The sequence below is a fragment of the Mastomys coucha genome, unplaced genomic scaffold, assembly GCF_008632895.1.
Source record: "Mastomys coucha isolate ucsf_1 unplaced genomic scaffold, UCSF_Mcou_1 pScaffold19, whole genome shotgun sequence".
Lineage (NCBI taxonomy): Eukaryota > Metazoa > Chordata > Mammalia > Rodentia > Muridae > Mastomys > Mastomys coucha.
The window spans coordinates 14,302,148-14,320,990 of NW_022196901.1; the positions used below are offsets into that span (position 1 = coordinate 14,302,148).

General features: G+C 38.0%; 1 protein-coding gene and 1 pseudogene across 9 annotated transcripts in view; one reads left to right on the forward strand and one right to left on the reverse strand.

Moving 5' to 3' along the window:
- Positions 1-18,843, forward strand: part of Magi2 (membrane associated guanylate kinase, WW and PDZ domain containing 2) — a 1,461,753-nt gene that overhangs the window by 421,692 nt on the left and 1,021,218 nt on the right. The gene's annotated exons all lie outside the window — the stretch shown is intronic.
- Positions 15,962-18,843, reverse strand: part of LOC116097605 — a 5,242-nt pseudogene continuing 2,360 nt past the window's right edge.

Below are 18,843 nucleotides of genomic sequence, written 5' to 3' on the forward strand. Positions count from 1 at the left end.
TCAAGTAGGCTTCATCCCAGGGATGCAGGGATGGTTCAATATATGGAAATCCATCAACATAATTCACTGTATAAACAAACTCAAAGAAAAAAAACCATATGATCATCTCATTAGATGCTGAGAAACCATTTGACAAGTACCAACACCCCTTCATGATGACTTGGAAAGATCAGGAATTCAAGGCCCATACCTAAACATAGTAAAAGCAATATACAGCAAACCAGTAGCCAACATCAAACTAAATGGATACAAGAAGATCAGAATACACAAAGTACAATCCACAAACTACAAGAAACTCAAGAAGAAGGAAGACCAAAGTGTGGATATTTTGTTCCTTCTTAAAAAGGGGATCAAAATACCCATGGAAGGAGTTGTAGAGACTAACTATGGAGCAGAGACTAAAGGAAGGACGATTCAGAGACTGCTCCACCTGGGAATCCTTCCTATATTCAATCATCAAATCTAGACACTATTGTGAATGCCAGCAAGTGCTGGCTGACAGGAGCCTGAGATAGCTGTCTCCTGAGAGGCTCTGACAGTGCTCCACTAATACAGAAGTAGAGGGCTCACAAACATCCATTGGACTGAGCCCAAGGTCCCCAATGAAGGAGCTAGAGAATGGACCCAAGGAGCTAAAGGGTTTGTAGCCCCTTCAGACGAACAACAATATAAACTAACTAGCACTCTCAGAGCTCCCAGGAACTTAACCATCAACCAAGGAGTACACATGGTGGGACTAATGGCTCCAGGAACATATGTATAGCAGAGGATGGCCTAGTCAGTCATCAATGGGAGGAGAGGCCCTTGGTCCTGTGAAGGTTCTATGTCACAGTGTAGTGAAATGTCAGGGCTAGAAAGCAGGAAAGGGTAGGTTGGTGAGAAGGGGGAGGGGAGAGGAAACAGGGTTTGGGGTTTTGGGGTTTTTTTTTCTTTTTTCTTTTTTCTTTTTTCAGAGGGGAAACCAGGAAAGGAGATATCATTTGACATGTAAGTAAAGAAAATATCTAATAAAAAAAAAGAAAGAAAGTCTCTTTTGGGGTTAATGTGATTCTATATGTAGCTATGTTTAGGAAAAACCACATAAAACATTCTTCCTTTTACCTATGTTAACTTAGTGTCATGTTGGTGTTGTTCAAATGTTTTGTGATAGAAAGTAGTTAAATGGATAAAGCCTGAGTTTTCAAATACCTTGGGTATAGCTCCTAAATCATATAGGACAAGTAACAGTTGAGTATTAGTAAATTTCTGTTTCTTTTCCTTCCACGTCTCATAAAATAAAACTCAGCAAATCATTCAGTCAGTTCAAATTTCAATGTGGCAACCGTTCTTCAGGTATGACTATGTTTGGAGAGAAGAGATATTATAACCCCATAATTTATTGTAAAGATTGTAGCTTTTCAATTCACTTTGTGTAAAGGAACACCTGAAAAGTTGATAATTTCCCTTGGAAGATGCCTAGCAGCCCAGTTGCAGAACTTTGAAAAGCTAAGTGGTCACCTTTAGGGTTTACACTCAAGATTCGCTGCTAGAACCGAATGTGGGGAAGCAGCCAGCAATTATCACAGTGCAATTATCCTTGTGTTTGAAGCACTCTTGAATTCTACCATGTTCAGACCCAAGTGGGCATGGTCGAACTATGGCTGTGGTCATTTTGTAGTTAGCTGACTCTCACCTGTTGCTACGTTGTCATATTCTAACATCCTGACAAGTGAGATAGCTGGGGTATAGACTTAGTTGTAATGCACTAAGAGTTCTCCGTGTATCCTTTATAATTTCATATATAGTTTTCTACCACAGAGGATATAGAGTAAGATTGTGCTCCAAATAATGAGTCTGTATTTTGGCATACCTTTTTCTCCATTTATTTATTTATTTATTTATTTATTTATTTACTCACTTTGCATCCTGATTGTAGCCTCTGCCTCCTCCAGGTCTCCCCTCACAGGCCCCTTCCTTCATGCCCCCTTCACTTCTGAGAAAGGAAAGTTCTTCCCTGGGCATCATTTCCACACAGGCACCTCAAATCTCTGCAGGACTAGGTATATCCTCTCCCACTGTAGCCAAACAAGACAGCCTAGTTATGGGAGCAGGATTCACAAGCAGGCAACCGAGGCAGTATAAGCCCCTGCTTCAGTTGTAGGAAGACCCATATGAAGACCAAGCTGCAAATCTACATATGTGCAGGGACTTAGGTTCAACCTTTGTACGCTCTTTGGTTGGTGGTTCAGTCTCTGGGAACCTCCAAGGCTCTATGTTAATTGACTGTTTTTCTTCTTGTAGAGTTTCTATTTGCCTTGTGGGGCCACAGTGGTTCCCCAAACTCTTCCTTAAGAATTCCCGAGCTCTGTCTAAAGTTTACCTGTGAGTCTTTGCATCTCTTTCAGTCAGTGGCTGGGTGGAGCCTCCCAGAGGACAGTTATATTAGATTTCTATCCGTGAGCCTATCAGAATATCATTAATAGTTTCAGGGATTTGGTTCTTTTTCATGGAATGGGTCAGCCTTTCTGCTCTCATGGGAAGGTGTCCTGGGTCTTAGAAGCCCAGGAACCATACATCTCTGAGGGGACAAGGTATCCTGGTGGGAGGGCATCTTGAGACAGAGAGGGGGGAGGGGGGAGAGACCACACAGCTCTGAGAGAAAGCCTCTTCAACAGAGGTGTTACAGCTCCCAGGGGAGGGTATCCCCAGGTGCTCTGAGGAGCTCAAGGGCCTCAGCCCTGCTCCTTCTCTTTGCTTCTTCCCTTCTTCTCATCAATGCTTTTTGTCTTCCTCCAATGAGGAAGTCGTACCAGGCAGCAGATCTCATGAAAGAGATTTATTGGAGGGTCCAGAGTTAGGAGGGGCATATCCAGGAGTGGATACCTATGCTCCTGGGAGGGAACAAACAGCAGCAGGGGATTACAAAAAGTTCAGTGATTATACAGTGGTTCATGCTTGGCTGGAGATTTCAAGGGTGAAGACTGGTGGGGTTTCAAGTCCTGAGCTCCCTGAGGGATTGATGGGTTTTCCTGTTCAGGGTTTGGTAGGCTTTCATGCTCAGAGAGGTGAGTTTCTGTGGGAAGTTTAGGGATTGGTGGCTTTTGTTCAGACTTTTACCTAAAATTAGCATAAACCTAGGTAGGGTCCTGCTGAGAGGTTGGCGATGACTTTTGTGACCCTTATGACAGGGAAGTTTGGGGGAGAGGCCTACCTCTGACTGAGTTCCTCAGGCTGGGCCCTAGCCACTTTCCTACTTTGAGGGTTTACAAAGTTTACAAAGTATACAAACTTTTCAAAGACTGTCCACCTCAGGAAAGCCTCTCCTGCCGCTTGAGTGTGAATATCCAACAGGATGGATCTCAAGTTGGGCCAGTCATTGGTTGGACAATCTCTCAGCCTCTTCTCTATCTTTGTCCCTGCATATCTTGTAGGCGGGGCAAAGTTTGGGTCAAAGGTCTTGTCAGTGGTTGCTGTCCTTATCCCTCCAGTGAGAGTCCTGGCTAGCTGGAGGAGATGGCCACTTCAGGCTCCATATTGCACACTGCTAAGTAGTCTCAGCTAGAGTCACCCTCATGGAGTCTCTGGAACCTCCCTCATCCCAGATCTCTGGCATGTCCTAGACATATATTATACCACCACCACCGCCACTGCCGCCACCGGCACCGCCGCCGCCACCATGGCCACCGCCGCTGCCACCACCACCACCGCCACCGCCACAGCCACCGCCATCACCACCACCACCACCACAACCCATGCTACTGATTTCTATTCAGTCTCTTGGTTGTCTCTCCCCAGCTCTTCCTATACTTGATCGTCCCTTGCCCTCTCTGTCCCCTCTCCTACCCTGGTCCCTTCCCCCATCCCCCATATGTTTTTTTTTAAAGCAGTAAAAATAAAAATTATATGGGATTCAAACTAGTAGCCAAAATATTTACTGAAATGCAGAGAAATATGGCAAAACTTGATCCATTTGGCATTTAAGTCAAATGGAAAGTTCTTTGGATAAGTGTTAGAAGTTTTGAATGAGCGAAAAATATAGCTATATTTCTTTACTCATTGTCAACATCAGGTATGACATATCTACACAAGTCTTCATCATAATGATTATTAGTTTACATTAAAAAGAAAAACTTGTTAAGCATATTAATATCTATAAATAACAGAACAGAAGGATGACAGAAATAGGAAAATGGAGGGTCTGAGGAAGGGGGATAGGAAAGGGGAAGAGATGGAATAGAGGGAAAATAGAAAAAAGGAAGGAAGGAAGGAAGAAGGGAGGGGGGAGGGAAGGAGGGTGTGTATCACCCAGAACCCACAGCTTTCATGTCTTATGAAAACTCAATGGATAAAACCCTCTGAAGGTTATGAGGTAGTTGTGATAGGGCTTTATTTTTTAAAGCCCTTCTGGATTTTTTTTGGTTTCTCTTATTTAAATTTAAAACTTAAACACATCAAACCATTCAAACAAAGTTCTATAGACATGCTTCTTAATTCCAATCTGCAAACAGTATCAAGAACACTTACTAGTGCATTATGCATGACAGATCTAGAAGAACCCAAACTATTCTGCTTACATAGGAAACCACTGGAAGAGATGACTATGCATTCGTTCTGTGAAGCCACTGGAGGAGATGACTGTACATTATTTATAAAACAATGGAGGATTGCTGGTGATGTAACCAAGAATGAAGCTTGAATGCTTTTTACTTTGCTAGTGAGAATTATTTCCCAACATCACTTATGTTAACAATATCCACACTATAGAAAAATATCAATAATCTCTAAGTAATCTTAAGGTAATCAGTCATACCATGGAAGTATCCTACTGTCTTTAGCAAGCCTTCAAAATGTTGAAATTGTTGTAATCCTTCAAGGCTTTAGAGAGTCATTAAGTGTGTGCTTTGTCTAGCTGTATCCAATAGAGAAAAATGTCTGGCAGAACCCCTGCAGTCCTGCTCACATGCTTACTTCTATAGGTGTTATTCTTCTTAGAAGTTTGACTTTGACTAAAGTCCTTTGCTGAAGGCTTATTTTAATAGAAGAAAATGTTTAAAGCATCATTTTTATATTCTCAATTTTTAAATCGTTTTGAGACTAGGTTGATGGCGAATATATGAAGCTAAACTTTCAGAAGTGATAATATGCCTGTTAGTCTTATACTGATTCAAACCAAGTTAATTATCTTTGTTATGTAAAAATAGTTTTGAAGTATATAAATCTGCATGCACGGTAAGGATTTGCACTGTTTGCTAACTGTCCGTGTTAGGATTCACAAGTTCAAATGTTTGTATTTTGATTTCGTATATTCAAGTATATTTCACTCAAAGGATACTGCTATATTTGGTTTGATGCTCTCATCTCAGATCTATAACGTAATGATACACCTGCTGGCCTTAGAAAAAGAAAAACACTAAACACCCCAAGCAAGTACATGTGGAGAGGTAAACAAAGTTTATGGTTGAAGTAAATGAAGCAGAAATGAAAAATAACAAGGCAAAGAATCAATGAAACAAGTACTTTGTTCTTAAGAAAGATTAGCAAGGTTGACAAATCTCTGCTTCACACATGCTTATGATTTGTTTGTTTATTACAGTGAACTTACCACTCTAAAATTATATCATATACTTCCTAGTTCTTATGTGCACTAACACTAAGTTTCATGAGAGAGAGGTCTGAAATTTAGGAAACAGTCAATAGGTTCTTGTTCAATTACAATTTAAATAGATGGAAGAACAAAATAGATCAGCACTGCCATAATACTATAATATGTCTCATTATGTCTCAAAATACTCAATTTTTCTACATTGTACTGTTAAATAAGCTCTATAAAGGGCAATTTAAAAATATTATAATTTATGTCAACCTTTCATGTTTTGATTGCAATTCCTAATTGGTGGCATCTGGAGGTCAAATTTATGTCTTCATTAAATGTAACTCTATAAAGCAAAATGATGACTGAACCTGGTTTCCGGAATTACAACACATATTTAATTTCATCTGTTAATAATAAAGCAGTCTATAATTAAAGTATAATTTTTAAAGTTTATTTGAAACTAAAAAGTACGTGATAATATAAAGTTCAGTTTACTATGTTTCAATTTTTGCTATAAATGGTATAAGATGATCAACATACATCTGCTATCTACAACTTTATTTTTTAAATTCTCCAAATTGAAAGTATCACATAGAAAATGTAAAAAGTTCACAGTATCTTCACTGTTGCAGAACAGATGAAAGTACATAAAACATATAGTCATGCTGGAAGAAGGTAACAGAAACTGATGGGTCATGAATGCAGAGAGCTCATGGGATCATACATGAGGAAAGATATGAGCCAAGTAAAATGCTCACAGGTAACTTGAAACATCATATACCAAATGCATGGAATGAATTGAGTATGGGATGGATTGACAGCAGACCTTTGATGATTTAGATATGTCCATGAAGCATATGATTATTATCTCCAACTCTTTAGCATGTTGATACGGTAATGGTTGTTCAGAAGAATAAAAATGAGGAAAGGAAAGAGATGATTTATTGAACTTGCTTGATGTTTTCTGGGAACTGCTTGTGAAAGTAATCAGTGACAGGTTCCACATCAGTATTCTAAGCTTTTGCCATTTAATCATGGACTTGTGCCAGTAATGTTTGCACACAAGTTGTCCTAAAGTGTTGTATATAAATACACTAGTCATCTGAATTGAAATGCAATATCTTAAAATGAATTTTGGAGAATCTCGTTCCTATGATCAATGATTTTGACCTCATTTTCTGTTTCCTTGATGCCTACCTCTTAAGGTTATATAAATACCATGGATAGGACACTCCAGGAGCAGGCCACTTCCATGACCACAGTCATTTCTTCTGCCTCTCACTTGGTCTGTAATTAAGCACTTAACTATGCATAGTAATTTAGGTTGATTGAACCTGTTTTCCTGTTCTGTTCTCACATTCACAGTGTGTTAAAATACAACCAAATAAAAGAAAAGAGACAAGTAATGTGACTGGTCACATTGCTATGTCCATGCAAAAAAAAATCTCCTTTCTCAGTGGCCCAGTATGAGTCAAAGCTGGAAATCATGACAAAAATGCTGATTCTATACTAAGCAAATCCAACTCCACTTCCATTGCCAATAGAAGACAATAACTCTAACTTAAAATATTAATAACACCTAATCATGAGGGATGTTGGCTTGGGAATCTTAGCTTTGTTACACTAAATAACACCTGCTACCATAAAAGACTTTGACATTCACAAAACAAAAGAAAGTTATAATCAGTACATTTACCAATTACATTAGTGGGAATATGAGGTAAGTAAGCTACATCAAGGAAAGAGAATATGTTTTTATGGTAGGTATTATGTAAGTATATATGGAATCTAGAGTTGAGACCTTTCACACTTAGCTATACATTTCTAGAATTTTATCTAGTACCCATCTGGACCTTAGGCTATATAATGATGCAGACATTTCAAGACTGATAAAACCTTTTGAGACTCAGTTGTCATGACACAAGGACCTAAGATGCTGGACACTCACATTCCTCAAAAATTGATCTGAATCAGTGTCTCTAACTTCATTGTCTTATACTAGAGAAAAGAAAGGCCATGGACTCTAGCAAAGCAGAATCAGGATTTTTTGGAATTATTCCAGAAAAGTGAGAAATTGAGGAAAAGGGGCAGGAAACTGTCAAGGGTTGAAAGGTGTTTCTAAGAGATCAAAAACGCTGAGATTCCTTTGGCTAGAGATTCTATAGGCCTGTGGCAGAAACTGGACAAAGGCTGAGATTGTTGCTGCTTTGATCGATTTTCTGGGTAATCATGAGCAGAGCCAATGGAGGATGCACACACTCTCTGCATGTCTTCTGGTCCAACTAGAGAAATGAGTATTTTCTGTTCTTGATCTGTGCACCATTGTACAGCCAGTGAGAAGTGGATGAAGCACTTCTCTGTCTATCTCTGACTCCAGTGTTTACTCTGGCTGCCAGTCATGTGGCCAGTGTTACTACCCTTTGACTTCTCAGGTGTCTCAAGAGTGTTGATTTCACTAAGTTCTCTCTGTTCTTACATTCATGAGAACAACTTTACCATGACCATCACAACCACTAATATGAAGCCGCATTCTATTTAGCTTGTCTACGGGCAACTACACAAATAGCTTCAATTACAATAGGTGGAGGAAGTAATTTCTAATTCAAAATATAATCCAGTACTCTACAACTTTTCTTCACAACATTTTGACCACTTGTGGCTTGGCTCATATACTTCGCTCATAGCCAATTGAGGGCACAGCGTATTCAGCCAATTGGCAACAGAAACAGTTTTCTTGTCCAGCTTCAGTACTTGAGGTCTTATCCCCTACTTCCTTTTCAGCCAAACTCTCTGAATTGGTGCAGTTTCAGTCTTTCAAATCCAATGTGTGCTTCTCATCTATCAGATTGATATCTTGTCCTTCAATGTTAAGAGCAGTCAGAACTTAAAAGATTAAAACGGGTGACATGATCGCCCTTGTTCTTCCATTTCTAGTCTGTTGTACTTTAGAAGCGCTTCAGTGACTAATTGCTTACTTTCCATTTCTCCCTGCTTCTGCTTATTTAGCACACAGGCACCTGCTCTTATATGGACAAAAATATTCCTTAAATGGCACAGTCCATTGACTATGAGTCTGTTTCTTGTAAAGTATGAAAATAAGTCTACCCCATCATCCTTAGATGTTTCACGCTTCTACTCTTACCTGTTGACCACACCTACCCTTGTCTGTCTTGCCTCCAGGATCTGTATGTACTTATGACAAGGAGTAGAATCAATATGATAAAAGGATAGTGCTTGTAAAAATATGATTGTAACAAAAGATAGTTCAGATTGTTCTTGTAATTTTATGAATAGTGACAAAGCAAGCACAAAATAAGTCACGTTTGCTTTTAAAACAGGGAGTGGAGAAAAAGTTTGCAGCTTGTTTTATAATGAAGTAAAACTATTTGCAGCAATATAAACTTAAGTCAAAGATATCAGAATAAATTGAGAACCAAGGCACATGTAAGAAAAAGTGGATCTGGGATGCAGGCCTGTAAGAAGACAAATTAATGGTATTCATTGTCCTACAGTTGTCAAGGATGAAGGGAACCAATCTAGCCAATAGGCACATCTAAGCCCATTCTCATCCTGGAAGCTTCCACTACACTGGAAAGTCTTCCTAGCAGGGTTTCAGAGCCGGCACTGCTTCATTCTGCTGTGAGAGAAGGCATTGAGGTTTTCAGATGTGTTTGTCTGGCTTGGAAACTTAGCCATTACACTGTACCAACCCACCCACCCAACCCCCCACTCCTCTTAGAAGCATTGCTATACACAGCAATGTGCTTCTGACATTCCATGAATAATGTACTTCAGGTGCCTTACTCATTACAAGACCAATGCAGGCCAAGAACATAATCATAATATACATTATGTCCATGAAAAGAACCAGTCTGCATTTCAAAATAAACCTTTTGAATTCATCTCTCAGTACTTGAAGTCTGACTTGTAACAGCTAAAATCATGAATTAGCAATTGCCATTGCTTCATTAATACTGATCCACCCTGACACAGCCCATGGAGGTTATGTTACTTTGTCTACTAGATGTCTTGAAAGGAATTTTCTTGGTATTCTCATTGTAAATGGGCTTATGATGAAGCTCTGGTTCCTTTTCAGTTGGTTTGAGTCAAACAGTGGATGAGATCATACTTTTTCTCCTGGAACCATTTGTAGTAGACAATCTATTGTATTCAACTCTTCTCTGAGGTGTGGCAGGCTGGCAAAACATAAAATATTTCTTTTTCTAATTGGAGGACTATCTTGCTTAATGGTTAATATGATACATTAAATATTGTCATACTTTGAGCAATGGTTCTATAAATCTCCACAAATTTTACTTATAAGATTCACTGATTTAATACCATACATTTGTAGTTGACTCAGGGATAATAACTTGCTTACACAGACTGAAGTATGCTTTTAAAAGTCACAGTTTAAACTCCATGGCATGTCCAAATGTAGGGTATTGAACGAAGGTGTTACAGGGGATTGTTTATGTGTGTAAATTCTTATACTGGATTTTCAAACCAAAAATAGTGATATTTTTATCTTTTCTGTTTTCCTTTTTACTTTAAACTTTAGAATAAAATACAGCCAGTAAACGAAGGCTCTAAAGAAAAAAAAATGTTCTTGTCTACTGAATTATCTACATATTTTAGAAAATGGTATTTTTCTCTCATGTAAGACATCTTACTAAATATTTTATGTATAAAAAGGAGCCAAGCTTTGAGAGTTACAGAATTTATGATTTCAAGTCTCGTCCTTACTATCCCAGTAGCTCATTTTTTCTCTCTCTTTTAGATTTGGGATGTCTCTGGTTTAGAAAATTTGGATTGAAATTGGGTTAGATTCTTCAGTTGTTTTACATCCTTACATTCTTTTCTATAAATATGTTGGATTTCTATTGATATCTGCTGGGAGTTGTGGAAGAGTGCTCCAGTCTTAGATGGAATTGTTTATATTGAGACACTTTTTAAAAATTTAGGCATACTGTATTTTTTTTCCAACATTGCAGTCATCATGAATATATCCAAGTGAAACATTAGATAATTTGTGCACATCTTCGTGAAAATTCACCAAAAAATTCTTTCCTCTCCTCTATGAGAGCCAATAGTCATGACCACAGAAACTTCTCCAATTTTACTTTGAGTACAAAGCTAACAATGAAAAATGAAATTCAATAACAATGTTGCATTGGTACAATAGAAAGGAAAGAGAATGATAAAAAGCCATTTTCAGTGGAAGAAGAGAATGTCATAAACCACGTATATTTATCTATGTCATGTTGTTCTGAATAGCAATTATTCTCTTTCCTTTTGAATCTCCTAATGATCTGCAACTGATAAAAGTATTTTGTTTTCCTTGTTATTGTATTTCTTATACAAAATATCACACTCCATAGTTCTGAAGAAAAGACATCACAAAAGAGTTAAGGTTGGACTTTTTAAAAGATACTATTAATATAAGTAAAAAAAAATTACATCAAAAAAAGTTCACATCATTATGCAACAAAATGTTTTCAGTTAAGAAAACATAAACAAGGCATGTTCATGCTCAGTGAATTAAATCACTCTGGGATGTGTTTTCCTATTTTGAGAACACTTTTCTACCTGGTAACTTATGGGACAGCTAGTAATACATGTGATGCTGAGATATAGCCTGCTAACCACCAGGAAGGGAGACAGACTTCTAGATGACAGAAATCAAACATAGAAAAGGCCCGGAGACCTAACAGACTGATTATGTATGTCTGTCACTTATCTTTTTGACTGAAGATATTAAAAGACTCATCAACTTTTCTATGATTTGACTCTCCCTAAGTTAAGCAATTAAGATAAGATAAGATAAAAAAAAGATAAGTTAAGTTTTGAAAAAAAAAGAGAAAGTAAGCAAAATAGTTTCATGGCACATTTCTATTGTTTGCTGTTGCTATCCACAGCACCAGTGAAGTAACAAGAGCCATATTTGCAGTCTCTTATGGAAATACCATCAGGCACTGGAGGAGATGTGCCTTCTCTTCTAATTCCTAACATCCACTTTGCTTGGATATTTTGTTATTTATTTGACAACAATCCTGTCTTAAATCAATTTTCTGCTGGTGTTGTGGATTTCTTGGAATATTCAGATAAGGAAAAACAGTATTTAAGGGATTCTGTTCAACATTGTTTTTATAGCTGTATCTAAATTATTATGAATAGATAAAGTAACTTACTCCTTTTATGACTAAACTTCCCCAAACTTTGAAAAATACTCAGTAAATATTTTATGTGGAAACTTAGATTTTAGATCTAAAATAATCCTTATTTGGCATTCTGCCTACTATTCTAAATTTACTATTTGTTTCTCCTCAAATTTATGCATTAAAACATTAACGTCCAATGTGATTGTTTTAAAAGGGTAGGAGTCTGACTGCAAGGGTGAGGCTCTCTGGTGGGATGATCTCTCTGTGAACATGTGATAATCCAATGCGAGGAGGACAATATGCAAACCAGAAAATAAAACAGGACAATGAAGCTGTGGACATTTTTACTTTGGCATTTCAGTCTTAATGAATGAAGGAAGTTACTATTTCTGTGCAGGCCACCCAGGAAATCTCTGTATGGTCTTATGGTATGGTCTTATGGCAGTCTGAATTGACCTTCATTCCGATGGCTGCCTTTGCAAATGAGGGAAATGGGACTCATAACGGGATTCTGCAACCCAATAGAATAAAACGCAGACTTTTTTTCTGAAAAAAAAAAGTGTACCCCTAATTCTACAATATCACTTGAATGTTTTTCAAAACTAGTTCAAGATTTTTGAACGTTAAGATAAAATCCTATTTGTTATGTAAATAGATATGCTCCTGGAAACTTTATACACCTATATGTATGTGCATATAAACATTCTATAAAATTCGAATATCATTTCTGCTACGTTTTTTCAATTCTTTTTTATTGGATATTTTCTTTATTTACATTTCAAATGTTATTCCCTTTTTGGGCACCCCCTAGAAAACCCCATAACTTCCCCCTGCTTCTATAAAGGTGTTCCCCTACCCTCCCACCCACCCACCCACCTACTCCTGCCCTGGCATTCCCCTACACTGGGGCATCAAGCCTTCACAGGACCAAGGGCCTCTTCTCCCATTAATGCCGACAAGTCCATTCTCTGCTACATATGTGGCTGGAGACATGGGTCTTTCCATGTGTACTCCTTGGTTGGTAGTTTAGTCCCTGAGAGCCCTGGGTGGGCTGGGGTCTGGTTGGTTGATCTTCCTATAGGGTTGCAAACCCCTTCAGTTCCTTCAGTCCTTTCCTTAACTCCTCCATTGGGGACATTTGACCTCCCATGCATACTTTTGTAGATTACACATAATATGACATTAAAGACAGAGATAGGAAGAGGAGAGAAGATATAATATGAGTAGGAACTGTTGTCCTGGTAGCTCCCAGTTAAAAGAAAAACATGAAACAAACATAAATTGTGAAGTGACCATTACAGAGCACTTAGGGACGGGTGATACTGGGGATACAGATGCTCCAAGGAGAGAGAAGTCTCCAACCCCAAGACTATAAAAGCCAACTGTAAGATGATTTTATATTGCAGTATGGATAGGGATTTCATAGTTATTATCAAATAGAGAAAGCTGGCAATGCTGGTCAGAAACATAAACAAGACAAAGTGTTGGATACTATTTTTACAGCATCATTTTCTTTGTTAATATTTATTTTTCTTTTATTAAAAATAGATTCTTTTTCCTCATACACTATATTCTGATTATTGTCTCTCCTCTATCTACTCCTCCCAGCTTCTCCCTCCCTCCCCTTCCATTCAGATCCACTCCCTTTATTTTTCTCATTAGAAAAAACAGATTTCTAAGGGATAAAGAATAGAATAGAATAGAATAGAATAGAATAGAATAGAATAGAATAGAATAGAATAGAATTGAATAGAATAGAATAGAAATTGATACATTGAAATTGGGCAAAACAATTAAAGAAAATGAAAAACAAAAGCCCAAGAAAAGGCACAAGAATCAGAGACCTACTTGTGCACTTGCACATTAATCCCATAAAAACAGCAGAATAAAGGCCATAATATAAACAGAGGATCTGGTGCAGGACTTGCTGTTTTTGTTTGGATGCTCAGTTTCTATGAGTTCATAAGTACTTTTGTCATGATGATTTGGAGGCCCTTATTTTCCTGGTATTCTCCATGCCCTCTGACTCTTACACTCTTTCTTCCTCTTCTTCCATGAGGGTTTACTGAGTTCTGAGGAGGAACTGCATGAAAACATTCCATTTATGGATGACTGTTCCAGGGTCTTTATTTCTGTGTAATATCTATCTGTGTGTCTATTTATTTATTTCCATATTCTGCAGGAAAAAAAGCTTTTCTAATGACTGAACAAGGCAATGATCTTTGAGTATCCAGAATGTTATTAGGACTTACTTATTGCCTCCCACCTTTCTAAAGAACAGTAGCTACCTAGTCTCAGATTCTTGATTACTCAACCAGTTTTGGGCATGGGTTCTATCTCGTGGAGTGGGTTTTAAAATCAGTAATTGGTTAGTTACCCCTACAAGCTTTATGCCACTATTGCCCTAACAAATTGTGCAGGCAAGACTGATAGATTTTTGTAGATCTACACCATTGTAAGTCAAAGGTTTATGGCTTGCTTAATTTTTATATTTCTTTTTCGGTGGCATGCAGAGTACCTTCCATAGTAACCACATTGGAATATAGAGGTTCAAGCGTTATACAAACATTGTACATATTAGTGCATTTCTGTCTCAAATTTGGGAAGAGTGTCTGATTTCAGTCATAGAAGTGGATCTAACACATGTCCTCAAGGACTATGCCAAGTGTCCACTCATCATATCCAAGCAGCATCTTGATTTCCTTCTTAATCTGGTTGTTCAAATAACCAAGGAGACAAAGCACACTCCTGAGAAACACAAAGAGCTTTACTCTTAGGCACAAAGTTTCAATGACTAGCATTTTGAGTTTTGCACACAGATAACCCTTTGAGTTTTGCTTCCTTATGGTTCATTCATTCACAACCAAATCTTTGGCCTAAACCTGCGAACAGTCTGTGAGAGCATCACTTTCATCATTTGCAATGGAAAGAAGTTGAAGCGTTCTTTCCTTGGCATTCTTAAGTTACACTTTTATGTTAAATTCAAAAGCTTGCTTGAGGTCCTGTTGAGAATAGACTTTGTTGCTTTAGACTAAAAAGATGGATCTTTCCAGAGTTTGCAAGGTGGAGCACACACTCTACACATGCCTCAAATACTCCCCTGCCCTAAAAGATTCCTAAAGGTAGAAATCTTGTTGGTATTTAAGTTTTTAACATTTTTATGTGAAGAAAATGAGAGTGTTACCATATAAATATTAATAGTTTTATTAAAAATTTAATAAGAGCCAATGAATACTAAACCACACAAAAGGCAGTGAACCTCAGAGTGTTCTGCTTGATACGCATCCTGGACCTAAAGTTCTATCAGCAGCAAGTGATAGAACACAGGTTCTATAAACACTAACGAGGAAACCCAAAATGATCATGGTAGCATGTAAGATGGGCAGTTGCTTATTTTGATAAAAGTCACCATTATGTCAGCACTGTAGAATGTTAAGTGTTAGCCTGCTTTAAAATACTGATTTTTAAGGACTGATGTGTGTTTGACTGACAGTGCTGCAAGAGAGAAAGTGAATATTTAAAAAAAACCCGAAAGCTGGTCACCTTGAGACTTAGGATCTGCTTTTCAGATCAGGTATTATTCAATGTCTGCTTTTAATTCTCATTTGAAATTTCTAATCGATAAAAATTACTACATAAGTGTATGTGTTCTATATACATAGACCATTTGTAAATGAAATTAGCAAGTGAGGTTGTATATTATATAGATATGGCATAGAATATACCTATATAATATATACATATGTCTATATAATATATACATATGTAAATATTCTCAACAGTGTTAGTTATAAATGAATTTATATCCCATTATCTCTAAAATACTTACCTCTTTTCATATAACTAGAAATCGTTTTTTAAGTTAAAAATTCATTAATTTTTTTATTCCTGGTACTACTACCACAATTTACAGGGCAATATACCTGATGTAATGAAAAGAAAAAGACAATGCTACAACAGATAAAAGCCCTCAGGAATGTACATCTAATTGACACTACATTGCATTAATCAATAGCTGCACTTTTTGCAAACTGTGGCTATGACAGTCCTGAACAAGAAGGGTTTCCTGTTTAAGCTGCAGTAACTTTTCTGACTATGGACCATCATTCCTTCTGTGGCAGATTTTTACAGTTCCTCTAATGCATTTGGGACGACTGTCTCAAAGTAACCTGCAACTTTCCTGACAACTCCTCACTCTCTCTCCTGCTAAGAACTGTAGCCATCTATTTTAAGACCTTCTGCTACCATATCCACCACTTCCACCTCCAGATCCATAGCCACCACCATAGGGACTGCCTGAGATTCTTCCACCAAAACTGCCCCCCTTCATAGGTCCATAATTTGACTGTTGCTCTCTACTATAATTTCCAAAGTCATTCTAGTTCCCACCACCACCATAGTTACCTCTACCAAAATTTCCTCCTTCATTGTAACCATTATATCCTCTTCCTCCACCACCATATCCACCACCTTGGTTTCCACATTCTGGTCCACCACCTCCATAACCTCCTCTACTACTGTAACCAGGACCACCACCATAGTTTCCACCATCGCCTCCAAATCCATTATATCTTCCATCACCACCTCTATAACTACCTCTGCTGCCACCATCTCCACCACCAGAGCCTCCTCTTCCACTAAAGTTTCCTCTACCACTTCCAAAGTTTCCTCCACTACCCACAAAGTTGCCAGATCCACCTCCACGACCTCTCTGTGATCCAGCAGACTTCATCTCTTGTTTACAAAGGGCCATTTTCACTTCACAATTATGCCCATTAATAGTGTGGTGTTTCTGAACAACAGCTTTATCAACTGTGTCATGATCATCAAAAGTTACAAAAGCAAATCCTCTCTTTTTCCCACTCTGCCTGTCTTCCATAACTTCTATGGTTTCAATCTTGCCATACTTTTCAAAGTAGTCTCTCAGATTATATTCATCCATATCCACTTTAATGCCACCAACAAAAATTTTCTTCACCATTAAATGGGCACCAGGCTTTACAGAATCCTCTCTAGAAACAGCTCTCTTTGGTTCCACCACACGCCCTTGTGTGGAGGAGCACACATTGCAGCATCCACCTCTTCAACACTAGAGTAGATCACAAAACCAAAGCCTCTGGAATGTTTGGGGATCTCTCATTTCCACACAGTCTGTAAGTGTGCCCCATTTCTCAAAATTCTCTCTTAAGCTACATCTGTGATTTCAAAGCTCAGACCACCAATAAACAGCTTCCTCAGCCGCTCTGCTTCCTTTGGATCATGACCCTCCACTTTGAGACTGGACTCGCCTCTTCCAACTCGAGTTCAATATGGCCAGAAATCTTATTTTATATAGTTGATCATATTACTTTCAGCTGTCTAATAAAGGCATCAGACATCCAGTGGTTTCTAACTTCTATCCTAGACTTTATCATGTTATCTTCTTGTTTTTGCTTGGTCAGAATACAGGTGTTGTGTCTCAGGTATCATGTCAAGTTCATGGGATAGAAAACTTCCTCATTTTGTGTGATTTCAATGGCCAGAATGAGGGCAGCTAGAAAGGTGAGGCTCTGGACTGAGTACTATTTTAGATCTGGGATGCATGTTCTGTGACTGAGCATGTTTAGGTATAAAACCAAATAAAAATTATTTTGATGATAATTAATAGGAGAAAGGAAATTGAAAGGGTAAACTATCTTAGCTTGCCACAATACGAACACTGAAAAGGTAAAATGTCTGTAGCTAAAAAATACTCTGGTAAATTGTGAAAGATAATCAAGGATGAAGAAAACATGGGACAGATAAAATACTTCCAAATAAATAAGATCATTTGTAGTACTGTAATTTGTAGCAAGTCATTTAATTAATGAAGGAAATTTCATACTTATTCTTAAAAGCTTCTTCAAGTTCTTCCTTGGATGGAAAATACAACTAGCCACTAAGACAAGTTGCTAAACATTTGGTAATTATTTTATAAGGGGTATTAATTACCAAGATGGTAAATGCTATATAATTGCAGTAGAAAAAAATGACATAAACTAATAATATATTTTTGAGGGGGCAAAATGATGCTAGACTACAAAATGTGAGTTTACTCATATTATATTAAAGGAACGATTCTGGCTTATATTTATGAGCAGACTAGAGATGGTATTATATAGCTGGCATTTTCATGGGCTGCCAGAAAGCATTTCATCACTTGTCATGTCCCACATATGAAGCAGAAAGACAGAAAGAGGGAAGAGAGGGTTCAATTAAGGAAAGACCTACAGACTGAGAATCAGGCAGAAACAACAGCCAAGAACAGTGACAGGCACAACGCTTGCTCAGTAGCTATGATGAGTTATCAGAGGTGAAACACGTTCTGCTGATGGGAGGATGGATAGGCACAAGGCAGGAAAAGAACATATCACAATTCCTAAATTACCACTTCATGGCTGCCAGTGAGTTTAAGACACATGGACATAGCATATTGATGACCATGTTGGTTAGCGATGGACAATCTGAAACAAACCAGACACTTTGGAAAAGGGAACCTCAACTAAAGAGTCTCCTTTGTCAGCGTGTCTGTGAGTGAGTTTATAGGACAGTTGTTGTATTATTAATTGATGGAACGGACCAGCCTAGTGTGAGCATTACCATTCCTAGTTAGATGGGCATGGGATGTATGAGAAAAGTTGCTAAGCAAGCCAGAGAAGAACACCGTGAATTGTTATTGTCCCAGGGTCTTTTTTTCTGTGCCCACTCTTATATTCCTGCCTTGGCTTCCCTGTGACATGTGAGCTGAAAGTGCAAGTGTCACTTTTCTCTCCCAAGTTGTTTTGGTCATAATGTTTATCTCAGAACAGAAACCAAACCAGGTTAAAATAGTCAGTAGTGGGTCTTTGTTGGTTTGATATCTGACTGTTCAATACTGGCTGAAAGAATGGTTTTGAATTTAGAAAATTATATGGATACTGACTCTGAATGAAATGTATGTGTGCAGCTAACAAACAGGATCTCCTTTATTTTCCATTATCACATTGACTTGCCTAGAACAATAGATTAAGAAGCTGCATCCTCGACCAGGCGGTGGTGGCGCACGCCTTAATCCCAGCACTTGGGAGGCGGAGGCAGGCGGATTTCTGAGTT